The sequence below is a fragment of the Macrobrachium rosenbergii genome, chromosome 13 (assembly GCF_040412425.1).
Source record: "Macrobrachium rosenbergii isolate ZJJX-2024 chromosome 13, ASM4041242v1, whole genome shotgun sequence".
Classification (NCBI taxonomy): Eukaryota; Metazoa; Arthropoda; class Malacostraca; order Decapoda; family Palaemonidae; genus Macrobrachium; species Macrobrachium rosenbergii.
Window position 1 is genome coordinate 53,862,610 of NC_089753.1, and position 14,273 is coordinate 53,876,882.

Sequence of the window (14,273 nt, forward strand, 5' to 3'; positions counted from 1 at the left end):
TCGTCGCGGGTTCGTGTCCCCACGATTCCAATTCATTTATCACTTATATAAATTCCTTCGGCGACAATTCTCCAACGGAGATATACCGAGGTAGCGTGGATTTGATATTAAATCGACATTTGTAGCTTCATGATTGTATAAAAATCACGGTGTGATAAAATTTCATATATATATATATATATATATATATATATATATATATATATATATATATATATATATATATATATTATTGTTTAGAAGATGACCCCTATTCATATGGAACAAGCCCATGGGGCCATTGACTTGAAATTCAAGCTTCCAAAGGATATGGCATTCATTAGAAAGAAGTAACAGAAGGTAAAAGTAAATACAGAAAGAAGATATCGCTTATTAAAATAAGAAAAAATAAATTAACAAATCAATAAATAAATAGATAAAAATGCAGGTAAATTATATATGTATAACTAATACATATACTGTATAATAATATACAAATATATGCAAATATGTTATGACAAAAAAAAAATATTGTGAACACTTACCCTTGAAGTGTTGGTAGCCTTGGCTTCCTCTCTCTCTCTCTCTCTCTCTCTCTCTCTCTCTCTCCAAAAAAAAAAATCCTACATTATTCTGGTGTGTATAAATTAAACTGTTTATAAAAGTAAATTTTATTCTGCAAATCTAACAGCATGATAGGTTAAATGAAAGATATGGTGATAGCAAATTATTGAACTACTTCCCAAACATATTAATCAGTCATAAAATGATAATAACATTTCTTTAAGTCTTTTGTCACCAGTTCTCTTGAATGGCCCCGTTCAGGTACTTGACTCAGCATGGCTATTTATGGCTGTCCATGGAACATCTGTAGACAGAGAAATCTCCTCTCATTAATTCTATAGCCAACTTAGCTCACACTCACAACATTGCATCACATAGAAATAAATGTTGAAAGAAATAATAAAATGATTGCCACTACACCATAAGTATTGTTTAAACTTAACACTCTCCATACAGAAAGGGAACCGGATGCCAGAGTCCTTTGAGTCCTTTTCCTCTTGGTTCCTCAAAACTGAAATGGTGGCTTTTCATAAAAGCTTTCGACACTTGGCGTATGAGCTATTGTACACAAACGCACAAACATCTTCCCCCGACACACCTCTTGACTGTATTATTGCAGATCAAACTTGACACTATGAACTGATTCTGCCCCAGTTGTATGCTCCCATCGCACCCGCTACAATAGGCGTGTTCTTGTAGAATCTTCTTGCACCGAGTGCGAAGATGGCCCTCTCACCCATAGAAGTAGTTCACATATCCCATCAGTCCCCCTTCAGTAGTGCAGACTCACGTTCTGCTTCTTTTTTGTCCTCTTTTAAAGTAATTGTTATCCAGTGTTTTCTCAAATATCACCCATTGCCGTAATGTACCAGGACCCTAGCGGCCCTCCACAACCTTGAGTTAATTGTCAATAAATTCTTGTCATTATCTTGAGATTTTCTCTTATAATTACCTGAATAATTGATTGATTGGATGATACTGCTGTATGTGGAAGCATGGTCAGATGCACCCTTTCCCCCCTCCTTGTGCCAATGAACTCAAGACCCCGTATTCATATGTAGCATTTGGCGACCTGGCCTAGCATATATCTTGACTGTTGCATAATATTGTAAAGATTGCATTTGCAATGTCCTGATTAGCATTTGCTAGAGGAATATTGCAAGATTGAGACAAAGTGACTTTTGGAGTGAAGACAGTGTAAGTATTTCATTTCATATCATAACATTGATAGAATCATTCATGAAAGGGAATTCATAATTAACCAGAGTAAATTGCATGCGACGGAAAGTGTACGAAGTTCTATCTGCCCCAGACAAAAAGCTGCCATCCATACACGAGTTTGCTGCTATTGCATGTTAGCGAATTTGCATGTCTTAAATTATAGGACTTAGCTAAGCAGTGCAGTGAAGTGGTAACAGAAGGGGACAGTGTGATTGATTTCCGCATAAGTGTTTTGGACAATTTGGAGTCTGAATAGATAGGAACACTGAATCTGGCAACCACAGTTAGGAACAGTAGGACGTCTAGATTTGATCATACCGTGAGTAATCAGTTAGGGAGTTAGGAATACACTTGGTCTTGCTGATATCGAATTCCCCAGTTCATTTACACGAGTAGAAATTTTGCGTTGAAGATTACTGAATTGATTTCGCATACGCGCTAACCATTAAGGTAGTGAGAGTCGTGTTCCTGAAATTAGTATAAGTCTCTGGGCGCCTCAGATGAACATGGAGAGCATGCGCAGAAGCGCGCTCATGACAAGCCCCTCTTTATTGATTGATCATGATGAGCACCTCTTGATTGATTGACAAGCCATTTTAATTAGCACAACAGCAATGAGTTTTGTAGTGTCCCCCACAAAGGTTACCCCTCTCACACTGAGTGTCAGAATTGATTATTGGATAGTTTATGGAACACCCCCACACGAGACACCTTGAAGGGCCCGAGTATTTTGATTGATTGATTGATTGATTAATTATTGATTGAACCTATAACCTCTGCACGATAGCTGGTACCGTCCATGTGCACGTTATCCTCATTCATTGAACACACACCCTGATTGCCATTTGAAGAAATACCAGTTCCTGTGTCAGTGCCATCACCTTCTAACTCCGCAGTGACATGTTGCTCGAGGAACACAAAGCCTTCATGGAGCTGGGGAAGAGTGTGGACCAAAGGGAAATGAGCTCCTCCAGTGCGCCGATGAGCGGCTTGCGCTCCTGAAGGAGGCACAACAACAAAAAATGGAAGAAGCAAGACAAACAAGAGAGGAAGAATGACGACATGAGCTCGCCCTCAAGGAGAAGGAACTCGAGATCGAGCAAGTGAGACGAGCTGCTGGTGATGCCCAAGTGGACACTCCCTTGGCAGGTCCAACCCCCTCCACGAGTTCCCATTCCTCCCTACCTCTCATCCATCCATTGATCGCAAAGTGGGCTGAGGGCTAGCCGAAGTATGGTTTGTTCACATGGAAGACCTCGTAACAATGTACTCCCCTTCTGCCACCGAAATCACCTTGCTGCTCGCTAAACAATCGGGTAGCAAAATCTTGGCCGCCTTCCGTGCCTTAGACAGAGGGCTCAAGGACGACCTGAATGAGGTACAACAAGCCGTGATTAAGGCATATGAGATCATGCCCAAACGCTGGAGGCAGCGGTGCCGCCAACTCCCGAAGGAGGCAGGTCAGACCTGGTCCGAATGGTTGTATCATAAGGCCAGAGCCTATGATCGCTGGTTGGAGGCCCTAGAGTGCAGAGATTTCCAGACCTTGAGAGAACGGATGCAGCTTGTGGACCTCATGTCCTACGCCCCCAACGACCTCGTGACATTCCTGTGTGGGCAGCATCCTGAGACTCTCAGTGCCTGCTGCTGCCTCGCGGATGAATGGGACTCATTTTGCCCCAACACGAGTTCCCTGAACTGGAAGATCCACTCATGGAGCAACCCCTATGGGTCGCAACGCCCGAAGAATGGCACCCATGTATGCCAGCATTGCAAGAACAATGCCGCTGCAAGGCCAACATGCCCCTGAAGCAACCCTCCAAGTAAGCTGATGGGACCCCTCCCCATGGGAAGTCTGCTTGTTGCACTGCTGCATCTTCCTCAAGGTCCGCCCGGCGAGAACTTACCACGACGCCCTTTGTGTAGACTGTGGTCAGAAGGGCCATCGATCTGCCACCTTCCAAGGATGCAAGAAGTGCTCCCTACTGAAGGCAGTAGTAAATGTTGCCCTAGGTGGCCAACACGTCGAAGGGTCAACCAGAATGTATGTGCATATCGCACCCGCCAACAGCTCCTCTCCGTCCCAAGAATGGCTGCAGCTAGTCGACATGGGTGTGCCTGTCAACATCATTTCCAAGGATCAGGTGCCCCCATTGCAATTATATACGAAGATGAACAAGTGAGGGTTGGCTGGCTGAATGACCGAATTGAGGATGTCCGCCCGCGAAAGCGAATGCCTGTTTGGGGTGGTTACATCGATTGTCGTGACCAGCCCTCTTCTCTTGGGCCAAAGCATCCAGAACTGGCTCGGCCTCCAGTTACACCTGCCCCCCACTGCCAGATGAACCCTCTCCCAGCTCAAATGACCCAGCTGAGCTGCTCCAGGCTGGTCCTGCCCTTGTACTGTTGCCACAGCCGCTGCCTCCGTCCTACACCTTGCAGTGCTCTACTGACCCAACTGCAGCGCCCACTTTCCTCATCATGGGGGTGGATGCTTCCAGCACAGGTCTGCGCTGGGAGGGACTGATAAGGGCACAGATGGAAGACCCTCACATACGACGCCTCTGAACTGACACCCACATGACAGAGGAGGAACTTCAGGATCTTGTGAAGGACAACTACCTGATAAATGACAATGTACTCTACTGGGTAACCCAAGGATGGCACAAGCCTGTCCAAGTGATTCATCGGTTGGTAGTATACCTCGTGCCCTTCAGACAAAGCTCCTCCAACTGGCTTATGATGGGTTTGGAGGACACTTCAGGGTCACCCATACTCTGAAGGTTCTGATGGTGAAGTTTTTCTGGCCTAACATGAGAAAGTTAGTGAAGGCTTTCATATCTTCGTGCACCACATGCCAGATCACTGGACATCCAAATGAACTCATCCCTGAGGCCCGTATGACAAACACGCTCCATCGGCATCCCTTCAAGGACATTGTTATTGACTGATTATACACCCCAAGGGTGCATCAAGTGCAAAAGTGGCTACACCCATTGCCTAACCATCATTGACCGGTTCATCCGCTACCCTGAAGCCACTCCCGTTCAAAGCGAGAGCTCAAAAAATACCGTGAAGGCCCTCATCAAGTTCTGCTGTTTTGGGTTCCCCACCCACGATTCAAGACAGATCAAGAGCGACACTTCATGTCACAGGAGTTCTGAAGCAGCATGGCCAGCCATGGCATCCGGCACATACACTCCATGGCTTACCATCCTGAGAGTCAAGGGATAGTGGAGCGATTCCACCCAACCCTTGGCACTAAGTTAGCTAAACTCAAGCATGGAGGGGAAGGAACTTGGGAAGAGAACCTCCCTTGCATGCTCTTTGCCATCCACCAGGCTCCCTCGGAAACGCTTGGGTACAGCCCCTTTGAACTCTTGTGTGCCCATTCAACCAGGGGTCCCCCTCGGCATACTGTACGAGGCCTGGGCTGAACCAGAATGTGCTAAATGGGCAAAAGAACTCCCTGATATCCAGAAGAAACTACAAGCTGCTTGGGCAGTTGGGCAAGCTGCAGAACAGACTAAGCCGGAACAGGTGAAACAAAGAATAGATAAAAGTACGATGGCACAAGCTTTCGAGGTCGGCGATGAAGTCCTGGTCCTCCGTACCGGTGCCACACCCCCCCTGGAGACCCAGTTCACGGGGCTTCACCATGTACTGCAGAAGAGAGGAGCCCTGAACTACCTAGTGGACTGTGGAAAGAGGCGCACAAAATGGCTCCACATAAATCTGCTGAAACCCTACCTCTGCTGGGAACCAGAATCAACAGCTCCTGGCCCTACCACGATGGTGGGCACCCTCGCCACCTTGCCGCCTCCAACCACCAACTCCGAGCTCCTGGCTAATGTAGAATCGATCACTCCAGGCTTGACTGATCAACAATGCCAGGACATTGTGCAACTGCTGAACCAACATCTGCTAACAACGCAGGATCAGTTGGGGTGCACTGACATGACCGAGCACATGCTCATCATGCACGAAAACACCACTCCCATAGCCCATGGTTACTACCAGGTCAATATAATTAATTAAGAGAACCCCTTGAGTATGTAATCTGTCCCTCACATGCAGAAGCCCCTAAGCCAGCATTTTTTCCTTTGATTTATTCATCTACGGATCTGCCTTAACCAGTTTCATTAGTCAGATTTTTAGTAAAATATAGTAGTTTTCTTGGTAATGTAAAGAACACCACTATGATCATCTGTTGCAGCCGCCCAGAATCCAGTACGTATCTGAGGCACATCCGTTGCAATATATATGATATGCTATTTGGGCACATTTTCTCTCTTGCAATTCCTATTGGAGTCAAGGATATTATTCGCAGATAGTAATGCTTCAATTATCCCCTGCCTGATAATGTCAAAATCTAGGGGTGTGCAAGAACAACTCTGTACCCTTTCTCCCCTATCTTGTTAATACTGCATAACCATAAACACTAAATATGCTTATAAACAGCATACTATCAAACTTTCAACTGACAACGCTATTCATAAAGCAATTATTTACCATACTTTCCCATATTTGTAACAAAATCAGCCTTACAAATACTGTACAATTATGAGAATTCAAGGGCAACTCTGTCACCTTCCTCACCTTACCTTGTCAATACCGCATAGCTGTTAACACTAAATATGATTATAAATAACAATCACACTGCAAACTGAAAACTTTATGCAAAAAACCGTTATCTACTTTATTTTCCCATATTTTTAATAAAAATACACTTAAAAACAAAAAAAGCAACCCCCTTCTCTTTCGTATGACACGTAGTTTGGTAGGGTACACAACATTTAAAAAAAAAGTAAACCCTTTTTTCTCTCATATGCAACACAGTATGATAGTTTACACACACAATTTTATCAAAACAATTCTATTAACAGTATAAAAATACTTTTTACTTTGTCACTTACCTGTGACTGCTGCTCTTCATGCTTACGATGGCTGGACATTTTAAAAACTTGTGAGGAGTTTTAACAGTCCTCCTCCACCTCCTCCTCCTCCTCCACCAGCTCAATTGTGTCGTCAAGACTGGCATCTTCTTCTTCCTCTGCCTCCTGTGACTCCTGGGAGACATTAGGTGGTGAGGTGGTTGGAAGCAGTGTAGAGGTGCCTAGATGGTCAGGGTCATCAAAGTGGGTTAGCGACATATATTCTTGACAAAAGGAGCCCTGCATATTGCTGAAGGCAGCAGAAGATGCACTCAGCTGCAGTTCCAAGTTGAAGGACTGAGTTACTGAAGAAGTGGATGGCGATGGGCTTGGGCGCACTGGGGTTTGGGATCTGGAGAAGCTGTCGAGGGTACTTTGATGATACAAATGGTGATTCTGCTCGGCAATGACAACCCTTTGATGCTCTCATATTTGTGCAGCAGTGTCCAAGGTCCTCTGGTATTCCTTGGGGCCCAAGTTGGGGTTCCCCAGTATCTCGATAACTGCATCAAAGGTTGTTTGCATACGCTTGTAAGAGGGCGGTCATTGTGTAACAGCCTCGTCATTGTCGTTGTTGTTGTCTTCAGCCACTTCCTCATCACCAGTAGCAATTGCAGTAGCTATCTTGCAGTCGGAGAAAAGTTGGTAGCCAGGGTCGTCATCCCGCCACTCCTGTACTTCATCCTAGGGAATGTCATTGCCTCCAGTTGTGAGTGTGGCACAGAAGTCATTGACATCAAAGCCCTGGAAGTCCATCATGGGCTCTCCTCCATTCAACATACAGTTTTAGGCGTGGTTGAGGGTCTCTAAGGTGGCATCCCTCCAATCATCTATGAAGTTTTATATGGCAGACTTCAAAAAATACTCACGAAGATTCTCCATTCCATTCCCCTTGTGTATCCAAGCCTTGCTCCTTCTCCTTCTTGTCCTCCAATACTACCATCACCTCCTCCAGGAACTTCCTCCTTTATAGCCATTTCATTGCGACAATAACACTTTGCCCATTGGCTAAATGAGTGAAGTCATATTAGGAGGAAATACATGACCCTAATACGACCTTTGTCACCATCCAATTGATTTGTGTTAAAGATGTGCAGGCTCATTTTCCATGAGAAGCAAAGCCTTCTCCCGATGTCTAGCAATGCCAAGGTCCTATGTCTGATGACGAATAACCTCCTTACAAAAATGATTATGGAACCAATCGGAAATGATCTTGGAGGTGAACCAAACCACTGGGAGCCTATCTATTAACCTACACAGGACTTATCGTTGCTTTGCATGTCCAACCACCATGGGTTTGCAATGATGCACACCAGTAGCATTTGTCCTGAACCAAGCAGAAATATGTTGCTTGAAAAGCTTTTGACAGGGTAAATACTTTTCCTTCTCATCAACCAGGGTGTTAGTGGGTAAGGAGTGATAGAAAAGAACAGTTTTGTCAGTGTTGTAGCTCTGCCCTAAAACAAGGCCTTCTATTTTCATCAAGTCTTGCAACTTCTGGTGAAATTCCTCTATTCCCTCCTCAGAAGTGTCCAAAGCTTCACCATGAGTTTTCTTGTTAGAAATACCATGTCAGATTTTGAACCAGAACAGTCAGCTTTTTATGCCTTAAAGTTTGCAAGCTTATACAAGCCTGCAAACTTTGTAGCAGCAACCTTCAACTCGGCACTGCATAAGTTAATACCAACAGCCCATTGTTGTCAAAACCACATCAAGGTAGACTGTTCAGTGTCATTATAATGGTCTTTTGCCATGACCTTGTGGACTTGACTCCTGGTCGTCTTCTTACCAAATTCCGTTGCGTACTTCTGCAGCTTGTTCTGGGAAGCCGTAATATCATGCAGGGTTGACTGGGTTGACCAACCTTGCTCCATCCTCTCAACTACTTCTAATTTCTGTTTAAGGGTCAACACCTTCCTTGCCCTCTTAGGATGAGGTAGGGCCAAACATAATGCACAGCACCACACACAACACAAGCATGACCTGCAGTGCTGCAGGCACTGCTAAGAAAGCCATGTGCTTAGAAAATAGCATAGTAAAAGCAGCCCACTCGCTGACATTTCAAACAGGCAACTGATTAAGCATGGAGAGAGAAAATGGTCTTTGTTTCCGAGTTTACTGATGTTTTCTGGATGTAGCCAATTAGCATATGATATGTTTAAAATAAAAAAATAAAAAACTTCAATGATATATATGTTTCACTAATGGCGAGAAAGCTTATGAAAAACATGAGTGTTTGTCCACTCCTGCACCTTGTACCATACATTCTTAAACTGATGACGTATCCATATTAGCCAATAAAAAGCTATAAACAACGTAATGTTTCATTGTGTGTTAAGTGACGTTAAGCTTTTTAGCCAGTAGCCATTGTGAAAGCTACCTCTTTCTCTCTACAGTACCTCTTTCGCTCTGTGTTTTCTGTGTGTGGTTCTTAGCGCAGTACTGTATCAAGTGTTAGCATTTTTTTTTTTTTGCTTTGCTTGATTTACTGTACAACATTTCATTACAAATTTAGTTGACTCTAAGTGTGAGTAGCACATGTATCATAACAGTACACAAGATAATATTTTATCACTGCTGATATTTCCTCTCTAATCACCATAAAAATATTTAAAATGCGAATTTGCAAATGTAGGCAAGACAAAACCAAACAAGGTTCACTGACTCCATTGAACGAGTGAGTACTTACGTACATACCCTATGCATACAACTGTGTTTATCTTTTGATTTGTAAAATAAAAAAAAAGAGAAAATACAGTAAAAATATAAATAATAATACTGTTGCATATAATACAAACAAAAGTGAAGGAGTGTTTGTTACTGTGCTTAGGCTTCAAAGAAACATAACACAGTTATTGTTCTCTCTCTCTTTCTCTCAAGTTAGATGTCTAACTAGCCCCCTTCACCCATCCAACACTGCATCTCAACCCCTTCCCATCTAGAGAAACTGCTCCCCAGTTCCACCCACCTTCCAAAAACCCCTTCTCTACATAGCCCAGCCATCCGACCAACCCCCTACCTTAAAAACTTTTCTAGGCATCCCCCACCTGCCAAAACCCTTTCTTAGTCTGTTTATGAATTTAAGCAGTGTTACCAACGTTTTCCGAAGGCCGCACAGCATTGTCAACCATAGGAGAGTGGTTTTACAAAATTTTAAAAATTTATATATATTATATGCTTTACAGCCTTGGTTCCCGGGGTCCAGTTATGTCCAGATAATGTAGAGATCTGGGTAATGGCAATCCAGAAAATTGAGGGACTACAGTAGTATCTTTTTATCTAGACTTTGACTCAGTCTATACTTCTTTTTCTCTTCAGGCAAGCTTCTCAGGAATAAGGAATAAACTTCCAAAGAATATGGTTTTCATTAAAAAGAAGTAGCAGATGGTAAAGGAAAATACAAAAATTAAATAAATAGATCAAAATAAGTAAATTACACGTGCACACAAACACACACACACACACACACACACACACATATATATATATATATATATATATATGTATGTGATGTTTGGTCATTTGTTATCTTATGCAATTCCTGTTGAAATCAGTGGAAGCTACTGTGTTTCTATATACGCTTTGAATTAGTCTAATCTTTTCTTTTTCTTCATGCAAGCTTCTCAGGAATAAGGAATTTAAATTACAAACTGACATGCATGGATTTTATTACTACAAGTGGACTTTGAGGCTACACCTAAAATTTCGAACATGAAGTTAATTGGGTGCTGAATTTTTATTGGCTGGCAGGTCTTATTGTCTCACTGGCACTCTGTGTGGCAGCAAAGGCATTCCTGGTGTTCTGTAGGACACACCCTATGCCGCAGCTTGCAGCAAAGGGTGTGGGTAAGGGGAGGATTCTTGCCTTTGGCTGATAGTCTTGATAGCCCTGCTTTGTTGTCGGTAGCCATGTTCAGGGGTGCTCTGTCACTCGTGTCTCCCTTCAGATTCTCACAGATGTCCTGTGGTTTCCTTGAAGAAGGCAGGATGAAGTCTGTGTTCTACTGTATTTTTAATACAGGCTGTCGTTGATTTATGCTCAAAGCTTCTGAAATTTGTAATCTGTGGAACCGGGGTTCTCTGTGCACGATCTCTGTGGTTTCTAATAATTATTCTGGTGTTGGTTTATGGTCATGGTTGCATATTTAATGTTGAAATTGCTCTACAGGGAGCTGTGCTATTTTGCAATAGAAGGTTGCTGGCTAGGTTCGGTCAGCAGTATATACGTAAGGAAATACCCTCATTAGGATTTGTAGGGTGTTGTACTGCTGGCAGTTACCCTTTTCATGGCCTTGACCTCATCCTTGAACTGGCTTTGATATGTGGCTTTGTAATACAATATGATGTTTCCTGGTGAGGTAGGCATTGTCACTGGTGTGCTGGCATACACGTCCAACTGTTTTTATATGCAACTTTCCATTAGGTTGCTGTTATATCCAATATTAGTTAGGAGCTGCCTAACTTTGGGCTCAGCATGAGTAGTTTTCCATGAGGAGCAGTGAGTAATTGTGTCTCACGTATGCGGCTACCATAGAGTGTTTTTAAGTCTGGGCATCGCCCATGAGTGGTAAGGCATTGACCCACATTAGTCGCCTTTTGCTACATGGTAGTATTGCACCTATCTCCTTTCTTCTCCACATATACATCCAAAAAGGGAAGTCAGCTTTCGACACATATTCAATAGTGTAGTTTAGGCTAGAATCCCTCTTCAAGGCTTGCTGTAGGTTTGTGGCTTCTTCATCAGTATCGATGGCAGTGAAGATATCGCATTCTGTATATATCAGGCATATATCTTCGGTTTAGGATGGAAATTGAGGGTTCTTTCCTTGACATCTGCCATGTACATATTGACAAATAGAACGCCAAGGGGGGATCCCATAGCAACACCATCACTCTGTTGAAAGAGGTCACCCATATGTGTTAGGAAGGGGGCCTCCTTGGTGTAGATTTGGAGAAGACGTTGGGGAGCATCTTCTGGTATGTCAAGAGGCATGGCATCAGAGCGATATATATGTATATATATTGATTTTAAATCACAAAAAAGGATATATATATATGTGTGTGTGTATGTGCGTGTATGTGTGTTTGTGTGTTGTACATGCACGCGCTCACACACACATGTATATATCAATGAGGAGGTCGCAAAGACTTTGCTAAAAGCAGTCTTTTAATCCTGACGTTTCGTAATGTGTTCCTTACATTTCATGGGCTGCACAAAAAAATAATATAAATTCCACATATATAAAATGCAAACTTTATCAAAAGTCCTCATCAATAAAAAAAAGACCCCATTAATGGAAATTACAACCGTAAGAAAGGGCAATTTCACGTTAAAACAAACCAAAGATATATAATTCCTAGAAGTATTATAAAAAAAAATCGAAATGCAAAGAAGGTAAACAAAGGCTGAACCAAACTATTCAGTGGAAGTGTAAGAAAGACGAGGAAGGGTACAGTTGGCCGGCAGAGTTTTAATTATTTAACGAGGGGACGTGTCGTTTAATCATCACTGATTCCAGAATCGCCAGTTCGTGGCGTTTGGAGGTTCGCTCCAAAACTGAAAATCTTTATTTTTGATAGAAGTCGTATATACACATTTTCGATTGGTTTCTTATATGAGAAAAATCTGGGTTTGATGTTTTGCAACTTGTGCGGTAGCTCACTGTACGATGGGAATGTGTACCTTCAGAAGCCTCTTGGAGGATCCAATATAGGTTTCTAGAATGCGTGTGTAGGACAAGTATACCTGACACACCCAGAGGATTTACAAGGGTATAGACGGCTTTCCAGTTGTAGGGCGATCCTTCAGCAACCATGAACTGGCAATTCTAGAATCAATGGTGATTAAATGACTTGTCCCCCTCGTTAAATAATCAAACCCTCCATCGAATAGGTTTGTTCAGATCTTATTATATGCCTTCTATGTAGTATACCGTATTTAAATTTTTGAAAATACTTTTAGGAGTGTGATTTTTTTACTTTGTTTTTACACGAAATTACCCTTGTTAATGGTTTGAATTTGTAGTGATGGTGCCCTTTTTTTTTTTTTTAGTTCGTAACTCATATGTGATTATTTTGTGCAGCCCTTGAAAATGTAATGCAGATATTACGAAACGGGAATAAATGACCATTTTAGCCAAGTTTTTGTTTCTGCCTCACTGATGTGTATCCGGCACTGGCCACCATTAACTGGATATCTATATGTCTATCCATATCTACATATCCATATCTACATCTGTATATATATATATATATATATATATATATATATATATATATATATATATATATATATATATATATATATATATATATATATATATATATATATATATATATATATATATATATATATATATATATATATATATATATATATATATATATATATATATATATATATATATATATATATATATATATATGTATGTATGTATGCATGCTATATATGTGTATCTTATATAGATATATATATATATATATATATATATATATATATATATATATATATATATATATATATATATATATATATACAGAGCAGAAATGATACTGAAGGGTCTATTCTTCCATTTCCTTACGGAGAATCCCTCCTGTAGAGATCTTTCTTCTATTATTGTATGCATGAAGTTATGGTAAAAAATTATTAGTCATGAGTGGAGTGTAGAATCATTGATACTTGCAGTGGTCAAGGTAGTGATTAAGGATACTGAAAAACTGCAGAAACTAGAAAAAAGATGGAAAGTGTTCTTAAATATTATGGTAGATGTGATCAAGAGTAAGGTTACAGGGTAAAAGGAAGCCAGGAGTATACAAAACGAATGCTGTTAAGACAAAAAAAAAAAAAAAAGGTGTTGCAAAGTATGGGTAAAGCTAGGATGGGATTGATGAGCCCATTTTCCTTTATGGGAGTGAAGTAAAGTTATTTAATGAAGTATAAAATGTCAAGATGTTGAGATGAACCGTTCGTTTAGTGTATGAGGAAAAGAAATAATTAAGAATGGGAAAGTTGGAGATAGATCAGTAGAAGGCATAATGGTGTTAACATAGGTGAGAGGACTGGTGAGAGCGTCTTGAGATATTTTGGTCTTGAGGAGAGAAGAGTTGACAATCAGTTTGGGGGAAAGTTTGATTTTTTTCAATGCTATGAGAGATGAGGGTAGGAAGACCTAGAGCGTTGGTTAGATGGGCTGAAAAGTTTTGTCAGGGCGAGAAATGTGAGTAAGATAGAGGTGAATGGTGTAGTGCCCCTAATGCAGTGCTGACGTAAGCAGTTGATATTGTGGAAGTTATGTGCATGTAGGAACGACTGTGGTATTGTTTTTTTTTCAGGAACCACCCCTTGTTATGGGTAACTGCTATGTTGAAATTATATATATATATATATATATATATATATATATATATATATATATATATATATATATATATATATATATGTAATGTGTATATGTGTGTGTGTGTGTAATAACATCTGAGTGGAACTTGTTTGTCCTCACCCGGCTGACAGTAAGGGAGGCATGGCACAGTCACTCACCCCCTGCAAACTGGTTTGTCCGCCTCGGGTGGGGAAGG